The 14,408-nt window shown below is 43.4% G+C and overlaps 1 protein-coding gene across 7 annotated transcripts in view; it reads left to right on the forward strand.

Moving 5' to 3' along the window:
- The window catches only part of LOC105464394 (X-prolyl aminopeptidase 3), a 79,236-nt gene that overhangs the window by 34,012 nt on the left and 30,816 nt on the right, over positions 1-14,408 (forward strand). The window lies entirely within an intron of this gene.

A 14,408-nucleotide genomic window follows, 5' to 3' on the forward strand; every position in this document is an offset into this window, starting at 1 on the left:
GTCTGCATGGCTTAAACAAGAGAAATTGATTGTCTCATAATTTTGCAGTCTGGAAGTCCGAGACCAAGGTGCCATCATGGTCCATTTCTGGTGAGGGCTCTCCTGGCTTACAGAAGGCCGCTTTCTTGCTGCGTCCTTACATGACAGTGAAAGAGGGCCTTCTTGTATGGCCATAGTCCTGTCAAATTAGAGCCCCACCCTTAATTACCTCCTAAAGACATAGAGAGTAGAGCTTAAACACATTAATTCTGGGGGAAACACAATTCAGTCCATGGCACATGCAGCAGAATACCTCAGAATCAGAGACCCCAAAATGGAATCTCAGCTAGGGATTTTTGTTTTTTTTGGTCACATAATCATATTCCTGCTATATAACAGTAAAGCCCCCCAGAGGTTTCACAGAGACCAAGTGTAAACCATAAATCTCATTGGCTACCCCAAAACTCCTTATTTCATTTATTCTCTCCAAGGTGTTGGCCATTGACTTAATGTAAAAAAATTTTTTACTGTGGTGAAATATGCATAATATAAAATATATCATTGTGACCTTTTTTTTTTTTTGAGACGGAGTCTCGCTCTGTCGCCCAGGCTGGAGTGCAGTGGCGCGATCTCGGCTCACTGCAAGCTCCGCCTCCCGGGTTCACGCCATTCTCCTGCCTCAGCCTCCTGAGTAGCTGGGACTACAGGCGCCCACAACCGCGCCCGGCTAATTTTTTGTATTTTTAGTAGAGACGGGGTTTCACCGTGGTCTCGATCTCCTGACCTTGTGATCCGCCCTCCTCGGCCTCCCAAAGTGCTGGGATTACAGGCGTGAGCCACCACGCCCGGCCTTTTTTTTTTTTTTTTTTTTGAGACAGAGTCTTGCTCTGTCACCCAGGCTGGAGTGCAGTGGCCGGATCTCAGCTCACTGCAAGCTCCACCTCCCGGGTTTACACCATTCTCCTGCCTCAGCCTCCCGAGTAGCTGGGACTATAGGCACCTGCCACCTTGCCCAGCTAGGGTTTTTTTGTATTTTTTAGTAGAGACGGGGTTTCACCGTGTTAGCCAGGATGGTCTCGATCTCCTGACCTCGTGATCTGCCCGTCTCGGCCTCCCAAAGTGCTGGAATTACAGGCTTGAGTCACCGCGCCCGGCCATTGTGACTATTTTTAAGTTGCAATTCAGTGACATGAAGGATATTCACATTGTTGTGCCCACTTTTCCCGCCTTTTTCCATCATTCCAAATAGAAACTGTACATAAATCATAACTTCCCATTCTCCCTCCTCCAGCCCCCAGTAACCTCTCCTTTCTCTATGAATCTGCCTATTCTAGCTACTGCATAGAAATGGAATCATACAACATTTGGCTTTTTGTGACTGGCTTATTTCACTTAGCATAATGTTTTGAAGGTTCTTCCGTTAGAATTTCATTCTTTTTTTTTTTTTTAGATGCCCAGACTAGAGTGCAGTAGCATGATCACAGCTCACTGCAGTCTCGACCTCCTGGGTTCAAGTGATCTTCCCACCGTAGCCTCCCAGGTAGCTAGGACCATGGCCGCATGCCACCATGCCTGCTAATTTTTAAAAATTTTTTATAGAGACAGGGTTTATCAGTGTTGTCCAGGCTAGTCTCGAGCTCCTGAGCTCAAGCAATCCGCCCACCTTGACCTCCCAAAGTGCTGGGATTACAGGTGTGAGCTGCCATGCCCAGCTTCATTATTTTTAAAGACTGAATAATATTCCATTGTATGCATATGCCATATTTTATTTGTCCATTCATCCTTTGATAAACATTTGGTTTCCTTCTACGTTTTTTTTTTTTTTTACTATTGTGAATAACGTTGCTGTGAATATAAGTGTACAAATATCTTGTGTTCAAGTCTCTTTCAATTCTATTTGGTATATACACACAACTGGAGTTGCTAGATCAAATGATAATTTTATGTTTAATATCTTGAGCACCACCATACTGTTATCCATAGTGGCTGCACCATTTCACATTCCCACTAGCAACACACCAAGGGTTCCAATTTCTCCACTCTACACCAACATTTGTTCTGTTTTTGTGGTAATAGCCAATCCTAATGGGTGTGAAGTGGTATCTTATCGTGGTTTGGATTTGTATTTCCCTAATAATTAGTGGTATTGGGCATCTTTTTATGTGCTTCCTGCCTTCCTAATGGTTTTGTTTTGGTTTTTTGTTGTTTTTTGCTTTCTTTTTGAGACAGTGTCTCGCTGTCACTCAGGTTGGAGTGCATGGTGAGATCATAGTTTACTGCGGCCTTGAATTCCTGGACTTAGGGGAGACTCTTGCCTCAGCCTCCTGAGTAGCTTGGATTACAGGCACATACTACCATGCCTGGCTAATTTTTTAGGTTTTTGTAGAGATAGGTTCTCACTATATTACCCAGGCTGGTATTGAACTCCTGGCCTCAAGAGATCTTCCGTCCTCAGCCTCCCAAAACACTAAGATCACAGGCATGAGCCACCATGCCCAGCTTCCTCTTAACAATTTCAATCAGTGTATTTCCTGCCACACCTTGACCAAGGAAGGAACTTTAGCAAAATAGCTCTGGCTAATTCTAAGCCCAGAATTAGCAGAACCGTTCACTCTGCCCCCATAACCAATATTAACTCTATTTTTTGATAAAACAGTAATCCTGAGTTGACAACAGTTAACTTCACTTCTCTTTTTTTTTTTTTTTTTTGAGACGGAGTCTCACGCTGTTGCCCAGGCTGGAGTGCAGTGGCGCGATCTCGGCTCACTGCAAGCTCCGCCTCCCGGGTTCCCGCCATTCTCCTGCCTCAGCCTCCTGAGTAGCTGGGACTACAGGCGCCCGCCACCGCGCCCGGCTAATTTTTTTTTGTATTTTTAGTAGAGACGGGGTTTCACTGTGGTCTCGATCTCCTGACCTTGTGATCCGCCCGCCTCGGCCTCCCAAAGTGCTGGGATTACAGGCTTGAGCCACCGCGCCCGGCCAGTTAACTTCACTTCTCAATATCATATAGATAAAATATATAGACAAGCAGGGCACAGTGGCTCACCCCTATAATCTCAGCACTAAGGCCAAGGTGGGAGGGTCACGTGAGGCAGCAAGGAGTTAGAGACCAGCCTGGCAACATGGCAAGACCTCACCTCTACAAAACAAACTATATTTTAATTAGCCAGGCATTGTGGCATACGCCTGTAGTCCTAGTTACTCTGGAGGCTGAGGCAGAAGGATCACTTTAGACCAAGAGTTTAAGGTTGCAGTGAAGTATTATCACATCACTGCACTCCAACCTGGGTGACAAAGCAAACCCTGTCTCTAAAAAAATGCATACATAGAATCCAAACATTTACAATGATCAGTGAAGGGTTGGTACTGATTTAAAGAGACAGCTGAATTATCCAATTATACTTTCTTTTTTTTTTTTGAGACGGAGTCTCGCTCTGTTGCCCGGGCTGGAGTGCAGTGGCCAGATCTCAGCTCACTGCAAGCTCCGCCTCCCGGGTTTACGCCATTCTCCTGCCTTAGCCTCCCGAGTAGCTGGGACTACAGGCGCCTGCCGCCTCGCCCAGCTAGTTTTTTGTGTTTTTTTTAGTAGATACGGGGTTTCACCATGTTAGCCAGGATGGTCTCAATCTCCTGACCTCGTGATCCGCCCGTCTCGGCCTCCCAAAGTGCTGGGATTACAGGCTTGAGCCACCGCGCCCGGCCCAATTATACTTTCTTGTGTTTTTGTATGAACTGTACAGTCCTTTGGACTCCTTGATCCACGGTTTTCTGCACTTTATGGTATATATCTGCTGAGTTATTAGAAATAATAATCTATCATTAATCAAGTCTAAATATTCATCAAACCAATTCTCCTCCATAGGGATAACATCCCAACAGGACTTTAATTCATTCTCTCAATATATTTGATCATCATCATCAGTATTATACTAAATTTTATAAGCTCCTAAAATACAATTTTACCTGACCCCATCTTACATCATGTAGCAGTACCATTGAAGCGAGAAGTCAGACAAAATTTAGCTGCTAAAGGCTTACATTAAAATAAAAATTAAGGCCAGGTGTGATGGCTCACACCTGTAATCCCAGCAAATAGCCAGGTGTTGTGGTCCCAGCTGCTTGGGAGGCTGAGGAAGGAGGATCACTTGAGCTGGGGCAGTTGAAGCTGCAGTGAGATTTGATCCTGCCACTGCACTCCAGCCTGGGCAACAGAGTGAGACCCCATCTCAAAAAAGAATAATAAAAATTAAAAAAATAAAATTAACAAATAAGACAGCTGGATGCAGTGGCTCACGCCTATACTCCCAACACTTTGGGAGGCCAAAGCGGGCAGATCACTTGAGCCCAGGAGTCCAAGACCAGCCTGGGCAACATGGTAAAACCCTGTCTCTGCAAAATACAAAAAAATTAGCTGGGCATGGTGGTATGCACCTATAGTCCCAGCTCCTCAGGAGGCTGAAATGGGAGGATCACATGAGCCCAGGGAGGTCAAGGCTGCAGTGAGCTGAGATTGCACCACTGCACTCCAGCCTGGGTGACAGAGTGAGACCCTGTCTCAATAAAGAAATAAATAAAAGAAGACAAAATCATGGTGTAATTATTTTGTCCCTCCCTGTGCAATTTACCTCTTCTTATATACCATATATTATTTCTCATAGGAGTCTAGATCAGAGACCATATCTCTGCTATTTCAAGATTCAAAACATCTTGAAAACAGCCAGATTTTCTTCTCTAAAAGTTACATGATTTAGCCAGATGTGGAGACTCATACTTGTAATCCCAGCACTTCGGGAGGCCAAGATGGGTGGATCACTTGAGCTCAGGAGTTTGAAACCAACCTCAGCCTCATAGTAAGACCCCATTTCTACAAAAAAATAATGTTTTAATTAGCTGGATGTGGTGGCACATGCCTGTAGTCCCAAGTACTTGGGAGGCTGACATGGAAAGATCACTTGAGCCCAGGAAGTCAAGGCTGCAGTAAGCCATGGTTACATAAATCATGCCACTGGTTCCATGGTTTAGCTGGGCGCAGTGGCTCACGCCTGTAACCCAGCACTTTGGGAGGCTGAGGCCGGCAGATCACGAGGTCAGGAGATCAAGACCAGCCTGGCTAAGACGGTGAAACCCCGTCTCCACTAAAAATACAAAAAAATTAGCCGACTGTGGTGACGGGCACCTGTAGTCCCAGCTACTTGGGAGGCTGAGGCAGGAGAATCGCTTGAACCCGGGAGGCAGAGGTTGCAGTGAGCAGAGATAGCGCCACTGCACTCCAGCTTGGGTGACAGAGTGAGACTTCGTCTCAAAAGAAACAAGAGAAGAGAAGAGAAGACATGACACGACCCTAGTCCTGTTTAAAGTTTGTCCAGGATCCACAAACTGCACTACAGGAAAAGAATGCTTGGCACTCAGTTGCATTGTTGGAGCTGTTAAAAAGCACCTCAACCGGTTGCATCCTTTAGTTAGAATTTCCATAGACCAGAGGGTCCAAGTCTCCCATGCATGCACAACATGGGGTTCTGCCATGGGAATGAATCACTGGCAGTCATGCTTGGTATCCCTTGGACTCCATTTAAATTAAGGTATCTGTAATGCAGCTTGTGTTCACATGCAAGCTTATTCCTGTTGTTGGGTTGGTTTGGGCATGTTGTCATCATGCATGCTGTAAATTGTTAAGACCCATTTTGATAGCACTGTCTGTCATTTCAGCTTGCCTCTTTTGTTCTTACTCCTGAAATAGGATGCCTTCAAGGCGCCCTATTGGCATTGGCAAATCTATTTCTTTCTCTTTTTTTTTTTTTTTTTTTTGAGATGGAATCTCGCTCCATCACCAGGCTGGAGAGCAGTGGCGCGATCTCGGTTCACTGCATCCTCCGCTTCCTGGGTTCAAGCAATTCTCCTGCCTCAGCTTCCCAAGTAGCTGGGACTACAGGCATGCACTACCATGCCCAGCTAATGTTTTTGTATTTTTAGTAGAGACAGGGTTTCGCCATGTTGGCCAGGATGGTCTCAATCTCTTGACCTTGTGATCCACTCGCCTTGGCCTCCCAAAGTGCTGGGATTACAGGTGTGAGCCACCATGGCCGGCCAGCAAATTATTTTATCAGTATGTCTTTCCTCATTAAAAACAAATCCACCTGCCAGTTGCTCCTAGCCTGGCTCCTAATTCCACTAAGGCTCTTATTTTGAGTATGGGAACATAACATGTTGTCACCATAAATATTAGTACAACTAATATTTGTACAACTGTTTCATTTGTACAACTGCTTTACTACAGCTAGGAAATAAATTTGAGACCCCAAAATATTGAGTCCCCCAGGCTTAGGTCATATGAGTGGTAGTCACATCTAAATAGAGTCGTTTGAATATGCTTTCCAGAATCATCCACATTGAGTTTTGAATTCTCAGAAATGTAGGCCCACCAGGTTATACCTTGTTATTTCTTTTTGTTACTGAGCCAAGTATCCCAATTTTCTCTCTACCTCCTTATGCCTATTCACCCACAATAACAATGCAAATAGCTATTTTTACAGATATTATAATAGATGGAACATGGCATGAGATAGCATTCTATCATATTCTGGTAGCTTTGTAAAACCTTTATCGTCTCAATTAATGGTTATATGTGCTAACTGAGATGATTATTCATCGATTTTCAAATTTAACTCGCTAAATATTCTCACAGGTTGCTTTCCTAACACAGATCCTTTATAATAGGTACATCCGGCCAGCTGCTCACGCCTGTAATCCCAGCACTTTGAGAGGCCGAGGCAGGCGGATCACCTGAGGTTGGGAGTTCAAGACCAGCCTGACTGATACGGAGAAACCCAGTCTCTACTAAAAATACAAAATTAGGCCGGGCGCGATGGCTCAAGCCTGTAATCCCAGCACTTTGGGAGGCCGAGACGGGTGGATCACGAGGTCAGGAGATTGAGACCATCCTGGCTAACACGGTGAAACCCCGTCTCTACTAAAATACAAAAAAAATTAGCCGGGCGAGGTGGCGGGTGCCTGTACTCCCAGCTACTCGGGAGGCTGAGGCAGGAGAATGGCGTGAACCCGGGAGGTGGGGCTTGCAGTGAGCTGAGATCCGGCCACTGCACTCCAGCCTGGGCAACAGAGCCAGACTCTGTCTCAAAAACAAAACAAACAAACAAAAAAACCAAAATTAGCCAGGCATGTTGGTACATCCCTATAATCCCAGCTACTCAGGAGGCTGAGGCAGGAGAATCACCTGAACCCAGAAGGTGGAGGTTGCAGTCAGCAGAGACAGCACCATTGCACTCCAGCCTGGGCAATAAGAGTGAAACTCCAACTCAAAAAAAAAAAAAAAAAAAAAAAAAAAGATGTATCCTGTGAAACAGGAATCAAGATATAGCCTTATTTGTATTATTCCACATAGTCATGGATAGCTGTACCATTTCTTTTTGTTTTTTGTTTTTTGTGTTTTGAGATGGAGTTTCGCTCTTGTTGCCGTGGCTGGAGTGCAATGGCATAATCTCGGCTCCCCACAACCTCCGCCTCCCAGGTTCAGGTGATTCTCCTGCCTCTGCCTCCCAGGTAGCTGGTATTATAGGCATGTGCCACTACGCCTGGCGAATTTTGTATTTTTAGTAGAGATGGGGTTTCTCCATATTGGTCAGGCTGATCTAGAACTCGCAACCTCAGGTGATCCGCCTGTCTGGCCTCCCAAAGTTTTGGGATTACAGGTGTGAGCCACCACATCCAGCAGCTGTTCCATTTCTTCATCCGTTTTGAGGACATATGTCACTCCTGGAAGTAGTGCTTGTTAGGTTGGCTATTGCCCAGCTCTCTTTTTGGCTCTTCAGAAGAGGAGGAGAACACTGGACGTGGTGGTGATGCCAGTAGTCCCAACTACCCGGGAGGCTGAGGCAGGAGGATCACTTGAGGTCAGGAGTTAGAAGCTATAGTAGACTGTGATACAGGTGCTGCTATGATAGTGCCTGTGAGTAGCCACTGCACTCACAGGCAGCACAGCAAGACTCTATTTCTTAAAAAGAAGGGGATTTCATAAGTTCTTCACCCCAAGGGGTATCTCAGTTAAAGCAAAGAGAGAATATTATTCTCTTGCTTTAAGCATCTCTTGAGGCACCAGAAGCATCTGTTGAGCTTCTGTACACTCATTTATTGACTTCCTTCCCCTTAGCAACAACCTTGCGTTTCTTAATCATTTTTAAATTTTTTTATTTATATATAAAGTGTACAACATATTTTGATATACATATGCGTAATACAGTGGTTACTGCAGTCAAGAAAATGCATTTATTATTAATTTGAATGCAAACCTTTCCCGCTGAAGGAACTTCCTCAGTCAGCTATTGAGGTAGTCCAATCATAGGGAGATAAATTGGATAAATACAGAAAATGGCACTATACTGTTGGCAGCCAGGACAATTTTTATGAATAGTTTAAGCTTCAGTGGAGCCCACTGGTATATGTCACTGTTCAGTGCATCACTGGCTGACTTGAGTTCCTCCACCCATTTCATAGACTTGGTTGCCATTTCAAGAGATCAAGTTAGGCCATCAACTGTTGGTTCCAATCACCTTAAAATTCTGGCATAGAGTTTCTTTGGTATCAGCATGCCCTACTTTGATTGTTCCCTTAGAATTTTCATAGAGATTTCCAAAGAGCAGCTCCTCACATGGAGGGCTCTTTTATTGTCCAGTTATTTGTGACCCACTTGTTAGACCAATTGCAAGTCCATCAGTGACAGCCCAAAAATCAATATTTACCCAAATAATAGGACTTTTGTGTCCAGTTCTTCTATCAGGACTATGATTATAGCCTGTAATTCAGCCCTGTTGACCAACTTGTACTTAACTTTTTCCATAGGATTTTACTTTCTGCTGGACTCTGAACATCTACTTTTCATACAGAATTGCCCTCAGTTCTAGAACAGCCATCTGTGAAGCAGTCCAGTTGCCTGGCATTCGTGGGCAAATAATAGAAAGGAGGGATCCTAGGGGGAAAAGACTACTTGCTCATGAATCTGATGATTCTTTCACATAGATCCCCTGGTAGCATGCTGCATATAGTTCATTTCCATTTTATGACACAGCTTCTTTGGACATTGTCCATCTTATTGAAATGCATTTCTTTTTTTTTTTTTTTCCAATAGAGATTACTACTTTACTTTTCTTTTTTTTTTTTTTTGAGACAAAGTTTTGATCTGTCGCCCAGGCTGGAGTACAGTGGCGCAGTCTCGACTCACTGCAACCTCTGCTTCCCGGTTTCAAGTGATTCTCCTGCCTCAGCCTCCTTAGTAGCTGGGATTACAGACGCCCACCACCATGCCCGGCTTATTTTTGTATTTTTAGTAGAGACGGGGTTTCACCATGTTGCCCAGGCTAGTCTTGAACTCCTGACCTTAGGTGATCCAACCGCCTCTGCCTCCCAAAGTGCTGGGATTACAGGCATGAGCCACCATGCCTGGCCCAGACTTTTTTAAATTAAAAAATTTATAACTTTTTTTAAAAATTGAATTACAGACCTTGAACCCTGGACTCTCAGATTAAAAATCTGATGCTCACGCAACTGAGCTATGCAGACTTCTAACCAGACTTTTTATCCCTTTCACAGCAGCATCCCCACATCCCATGAGTTAATTCTGTCATTCGTAAGTGCTTCATTAAGAGGCCCAGAGAGTATTGTACACTGTCTTACTCCGTCCAGTAGACGTAAAAGAGTTTCTTCTCCACCTCCAGGGCATTTTACTCACATATTTGTGAAAGGTCTTGTGTTCCCTGCCAGGAGTTGGGGTTATGAGATCCTGGCCTGCATATCAATATTCTTCATTTATTACCATGCTGATATTAAAACACAGCATTTTGACATCTGATGTTAGAGACTCATTGGAACCTTTTTAACTCAGATAATAAACATATCTGCCTTGGGATTTTTATAGTCTGAGGAGTTTAATGACAGGCAGTTGTGGATTCCAAACCTTCCTGTAAAATTCTATCAGGGTTGGCCTTTGTCAATTTTTGTATCATTATTTTTGGAGAAACAGGGTTTCACCATGTTGGCCATGAGGTCCTGAGCTTGAGCACTCTGCCCACCTGGGCCTCCCAAAGTGCTGGGATTACAGGCATGAGCCACCACGCCTGGCCTCTATGTGTTTTTTATTTAATTGTGGTGAGATGCATATAAAATTTTATCATTTTAGGCCGAACACGGTGGCGCATGCCTGTAATTCCAGCACTCTGGGAGGCTGAGGCAGGTAAATCATTTGAGGCCAGGAGTTTGAGACCAGTCTGGGCAACAAGGCGAAACCCCATCTCTACTAAAAATACAAAAAATTAGCCGGGTGTGGTGACACATGCCTGTAATCCCAGCAGCTTGGGAGGTGGAAGTTACAGTGAGCTGAGATCATGCTATTGCACTCCAGACTAGGCAACAGAGTGCGACTCTCAAAAAAAAAAAAAAAAAAATTACCATTTTAGCCATTTTTAAATGCATGTCTTAAAAATGGCTAAAAATGGAAATTCAGTGACATTAGGTATATTCATATTGTGTGTGACCATTACTACTATCTTTTTTCAGACTTTTTTATCATCCCAAATAGAAATTGTACTCAATAAATAATAACTTCCCATTCTCCCCTCCTCCCAGCCCCTGGTAACTTTTACTTTTTCTGTGACTCTGCCTATTCTAGCTACTTCATATAAGTAGAAGCATACAGTATTTGTCTTTTTGTGACTGGCTTACTTCACTTAGTAAAATGTTTTCAGAGTTCATCCATTTTGTAGCATTTATCACAATGACATTCCTCTGTGGCTGAATGCTGTTCCATTGTATGTATAGACGTTTCCTTCATCTTTTCATCTGTCTTTGGACACTTGGGTTGTTTCCATCTTTTGGGCTATGATGACTAATGCTGGTATGTACCTGGGTTTACAAATAATTGTTCAGGTCCCTGCTTTCAGTTCTTTGGGGTATATACCCAGAAGTAGAATTGTTAGATCTGTGGTGATTCTGTGTTTAATTTTTTTTTTCTTTTTTGGAGACAGAGTCTCCATTTGTTCCCAGGCTGGAGTGCAGCAGCACCATCTTAGCTCACTGCAACCTCCATCTCCTGGGCTCATGTGATCTTCCCACCTCAGCCTCCTGATTATATGTTTAATTTTTTGAGAAACCACCATCCAGTTTTCCACAGCACATGGACCATTTTACATTTCTACCAGCAATGTACAGGGGTTCCGGTTTTTCTACATTCTTGCCAATCAATGCTTGTTATTTTCTGCCTTTTGAGTCCTAGCCACCTTAACGGGTATGAAATGACATCTCATAGTTTCTATTTGCATTTCCTTAACATGTTGAGGATATTTTCATGTGTTTATTGGTCATTTGTATATCTTATTTGAAGAAATACCAGTTCAGTTCCTTTGCCCATTTTTTAAATCGGGCTGGGTATTTTTGTTGTTGAGTTGTAGGAATTCCTTATATGTTTTTGATATTCCTAATCCGATATATGGTTTGCAAATATTCTCCCATTATGAGGGTTGGCTTTTTACTATTGATGGCATCCTTTAATGCTCAAGATTTTTTAATTTTTATAAAGTCCAGTTTGTTTTTTTGTTGTTGTTAACTGTGCTTTTGGTGTCATATCCAAGAAAATATTACCAAACCCAGTGTCATAAAGATATTCCCCTGTGTTTTCTTCTAAGAGTTTTATAGTTTTTTGTTTAGGTCTTTGACCCATTTTGAGTTAATATTTATATATGGTGTAAACTAAGGGTCTAACCTTATTCTTTTTCATGTCCCCTTTCTTTCTTGATTTTATTTCTTTTGTAAAGTCCTAAACTTACTATCTTTTTATTATCCAGGAAGTTGGGATAAAAGATCTTAAACTGCCTTTTTACATCTTCCTGAGATCTAACAGCAAAGTCACATATGAAGTTCATGCTGGTGGATGCCTTTTATCACAGTATCATCATAACCTGGGTGAGGGGTAGCCAATAATGGAGTTCATTTCTGTCCTCATACAACCAGAACCATACTGTCTGCATCCACAGCTTTTCTGCAGCTTCAGGAGGCACTGACTGTATGACGAGGGAGGGGCAGGACAGTCGCCCATATCTAGATAACATATGATAGGCCCCTCCCTTCATCCATTTTAATAAACTAGGGGTTTCCCTGTGAACCATTCTCTCTCACTCAGCAGTATTCAAAATGAGAGATACTGTTCTTTGATCTAAAATTCTCAGGAACCATTTTTAACAAGAGTTCCTCAAGGTATTGCATGTAGTAATCTAGAAAATGGCTCATTTTCTTCACTGAATAGCCCCTTACATCCGTGTTTTTTTACCCATCACTGTCAACTTGCCGCTCGAATTATTTTAGCTGGGGTTGGTCTCAGTTGACTCATCAAAAAAATGGTAGTAGGACAGTTTCTTTGGGTTGGAGCTCCATCTGTTGATCAAAAAGAGAAGCTCATCTAAAAGAGATTCTGAGCTTACTGTCAGCCAGCACTGAAGGCACTAAGCAAACTACTGAATATTTAGACCTAGCAGCAATTCAGAATTTCCTCCGAATCCATTTTGCTAGCTCATGAAGTTCAGGGTCTCTCATTTCCACACTCCATGATTTCAAACATGTACCATAGCAAACCAAGGATGAATTTTTTAAAAAATGAGTCAGTTGTGCTGGGACAGCTGGATATCCACATGCAAAAGAATGAAGTTGTGACTGGGCACGGTGGCTCACACCTGTAATCCCAGCACTTTGGGAGGCCAAGGCGGGCAGATACGAGGTCAAGAGATAAGACCATCCTGGCCAACATGGTGAAACCTCATCTCTACTAAAAATACAAAAATTAGCTGGACGTGGTGGTGGGCACCTGTAATCCCAGCTACTTGGGAGGCTGAGGCAGGAGAATTGCTTGAACCTGGGAGGTGGAAGTTGCAGTGAGCCAAGATCATGCTACTGCACTCCAGTCTGGTGACAGAGCGAGACTCTGTCTCAAAAAAAAAAAAAAAAAAAAGGAATGAAGTTGTACCCCTACTTCATACGTTATCTAAAAATTAATTAGCCAAGTGTGGTGGCATATGCCTGTAATCCTGAGTACTCGGGAGGCAGAGTCTCCCTTTGTTCCCAGGCTGCCGTGTGGCAATAGGAGAATCACTTGAACCCAGACCAGGAGGCGGAGATTGCAGTGAGCCAAGATTACACCACTGCATTCCAGCCTGGGCAACAGAGCAAGACTCTCTCTCACAAATTAAGTAAATAAATAAATAAAATGGATCAGTGACCTAAACTTAAGAGCTAAAATTATAAAACTATTAGGAAAAAACATAAGGGTGAATCTTCCTGACCTTGGATTTGCCAAAGGATTCTTAAGTATGATACCAAAAGTACAGGCACCAAAAGAAAAAGTAGATAAATTAGAATTTATCAATGTTTAACACTTCTGTACGTCAAAGGACACTTTTCTCACACTGAGAAACAGCCTTAGAGGAAAAAAAAGGCCGGGCGCGGTGACCCATGCCTGTAATCCCAGTACTTTGGGAGGCTGAGGTGGGCAGATCACCTGAGGTCAGGAGTTCCAGACCAGCCTGGCCAACACAGTGAAACCCTGTCTCTACTAAAAATACAGAAGATTAGCCAGGTATGGTGGTGGGTGCCTGTAATCCCAGCTACTTGGGAGGCTGAGACAGGAGAATTTCTTGAACCTGGGAGGCGGAGGTTGCAGTGAGCCAAGATCACACCACTACCCTCCAGCCTGGGCAACAGAGCAAGACTCTGTCTCAAAAACAAAGTAATTAATTAAACAATTTAAGAATAAATGAAAAGGCTGAGCGCGGTGGCTCACGCCTGTAATCCCAACACTTGGGGAGGCCAAGGTGGGCGGATCTCTTGAGCCCAGGAGTTTGAGACCAGCCTGAGCAACATGGAAAAACCCCATCTCTATGAAAAATACAAAAATAAGTTAGCTGGGTGTGGTGGTATGCTCCTGTAGTTTCAGCTACTCACAAGACTGAGGCAGGAGGATCACTGGAGCCTGGGAGGCAGAGGCTTCAGTGAGCCGAGATCGCAGCACTGCACTTCAGCTTGGGTAACGGAGTGAGACCCTGTCTCAAAACAAAATAATTTTTAAAAATAATAAAAGACAAAGGGACTGGGCATGGTGGCTCATACCTGTAATCCTTGCACTTTGGGAGGCCAAGGCGGGGAGATCATTTGAACTCAGGAGTTCAAGAGCAGCCTGGGCTACATAGTGAGACCTCCTCTCTTTTTATTAAAAAAAAAGAATTTAAAAAACTTTTTAAAAACTGTTTAAAAAGACACTATCCAGAAAGTGAAAAAAAGGAATGAGAGAAAATATTTGCAAATCATGTATCTGATAAGGTTCTACTAGTATCTAGAATATTTAAAGAACTTTTTGGTTGGGCGCGGTGGCTCAAGCCTGT

Source organism: Macaca nemestrina, chromosome 15 (assembly GCF_043159975.1).
Source record: "Macaca nemestrina isolate mMacNem1 chromosome 15, mMacNem.hap1, whole genome shotgun sequence".
NCBI classification, from domain to species: Eukaryota; Metazoa; Chordata; class Mammalia; order Primates; family Cercopithecidae; genus Macaca; species Macaca nemestrina.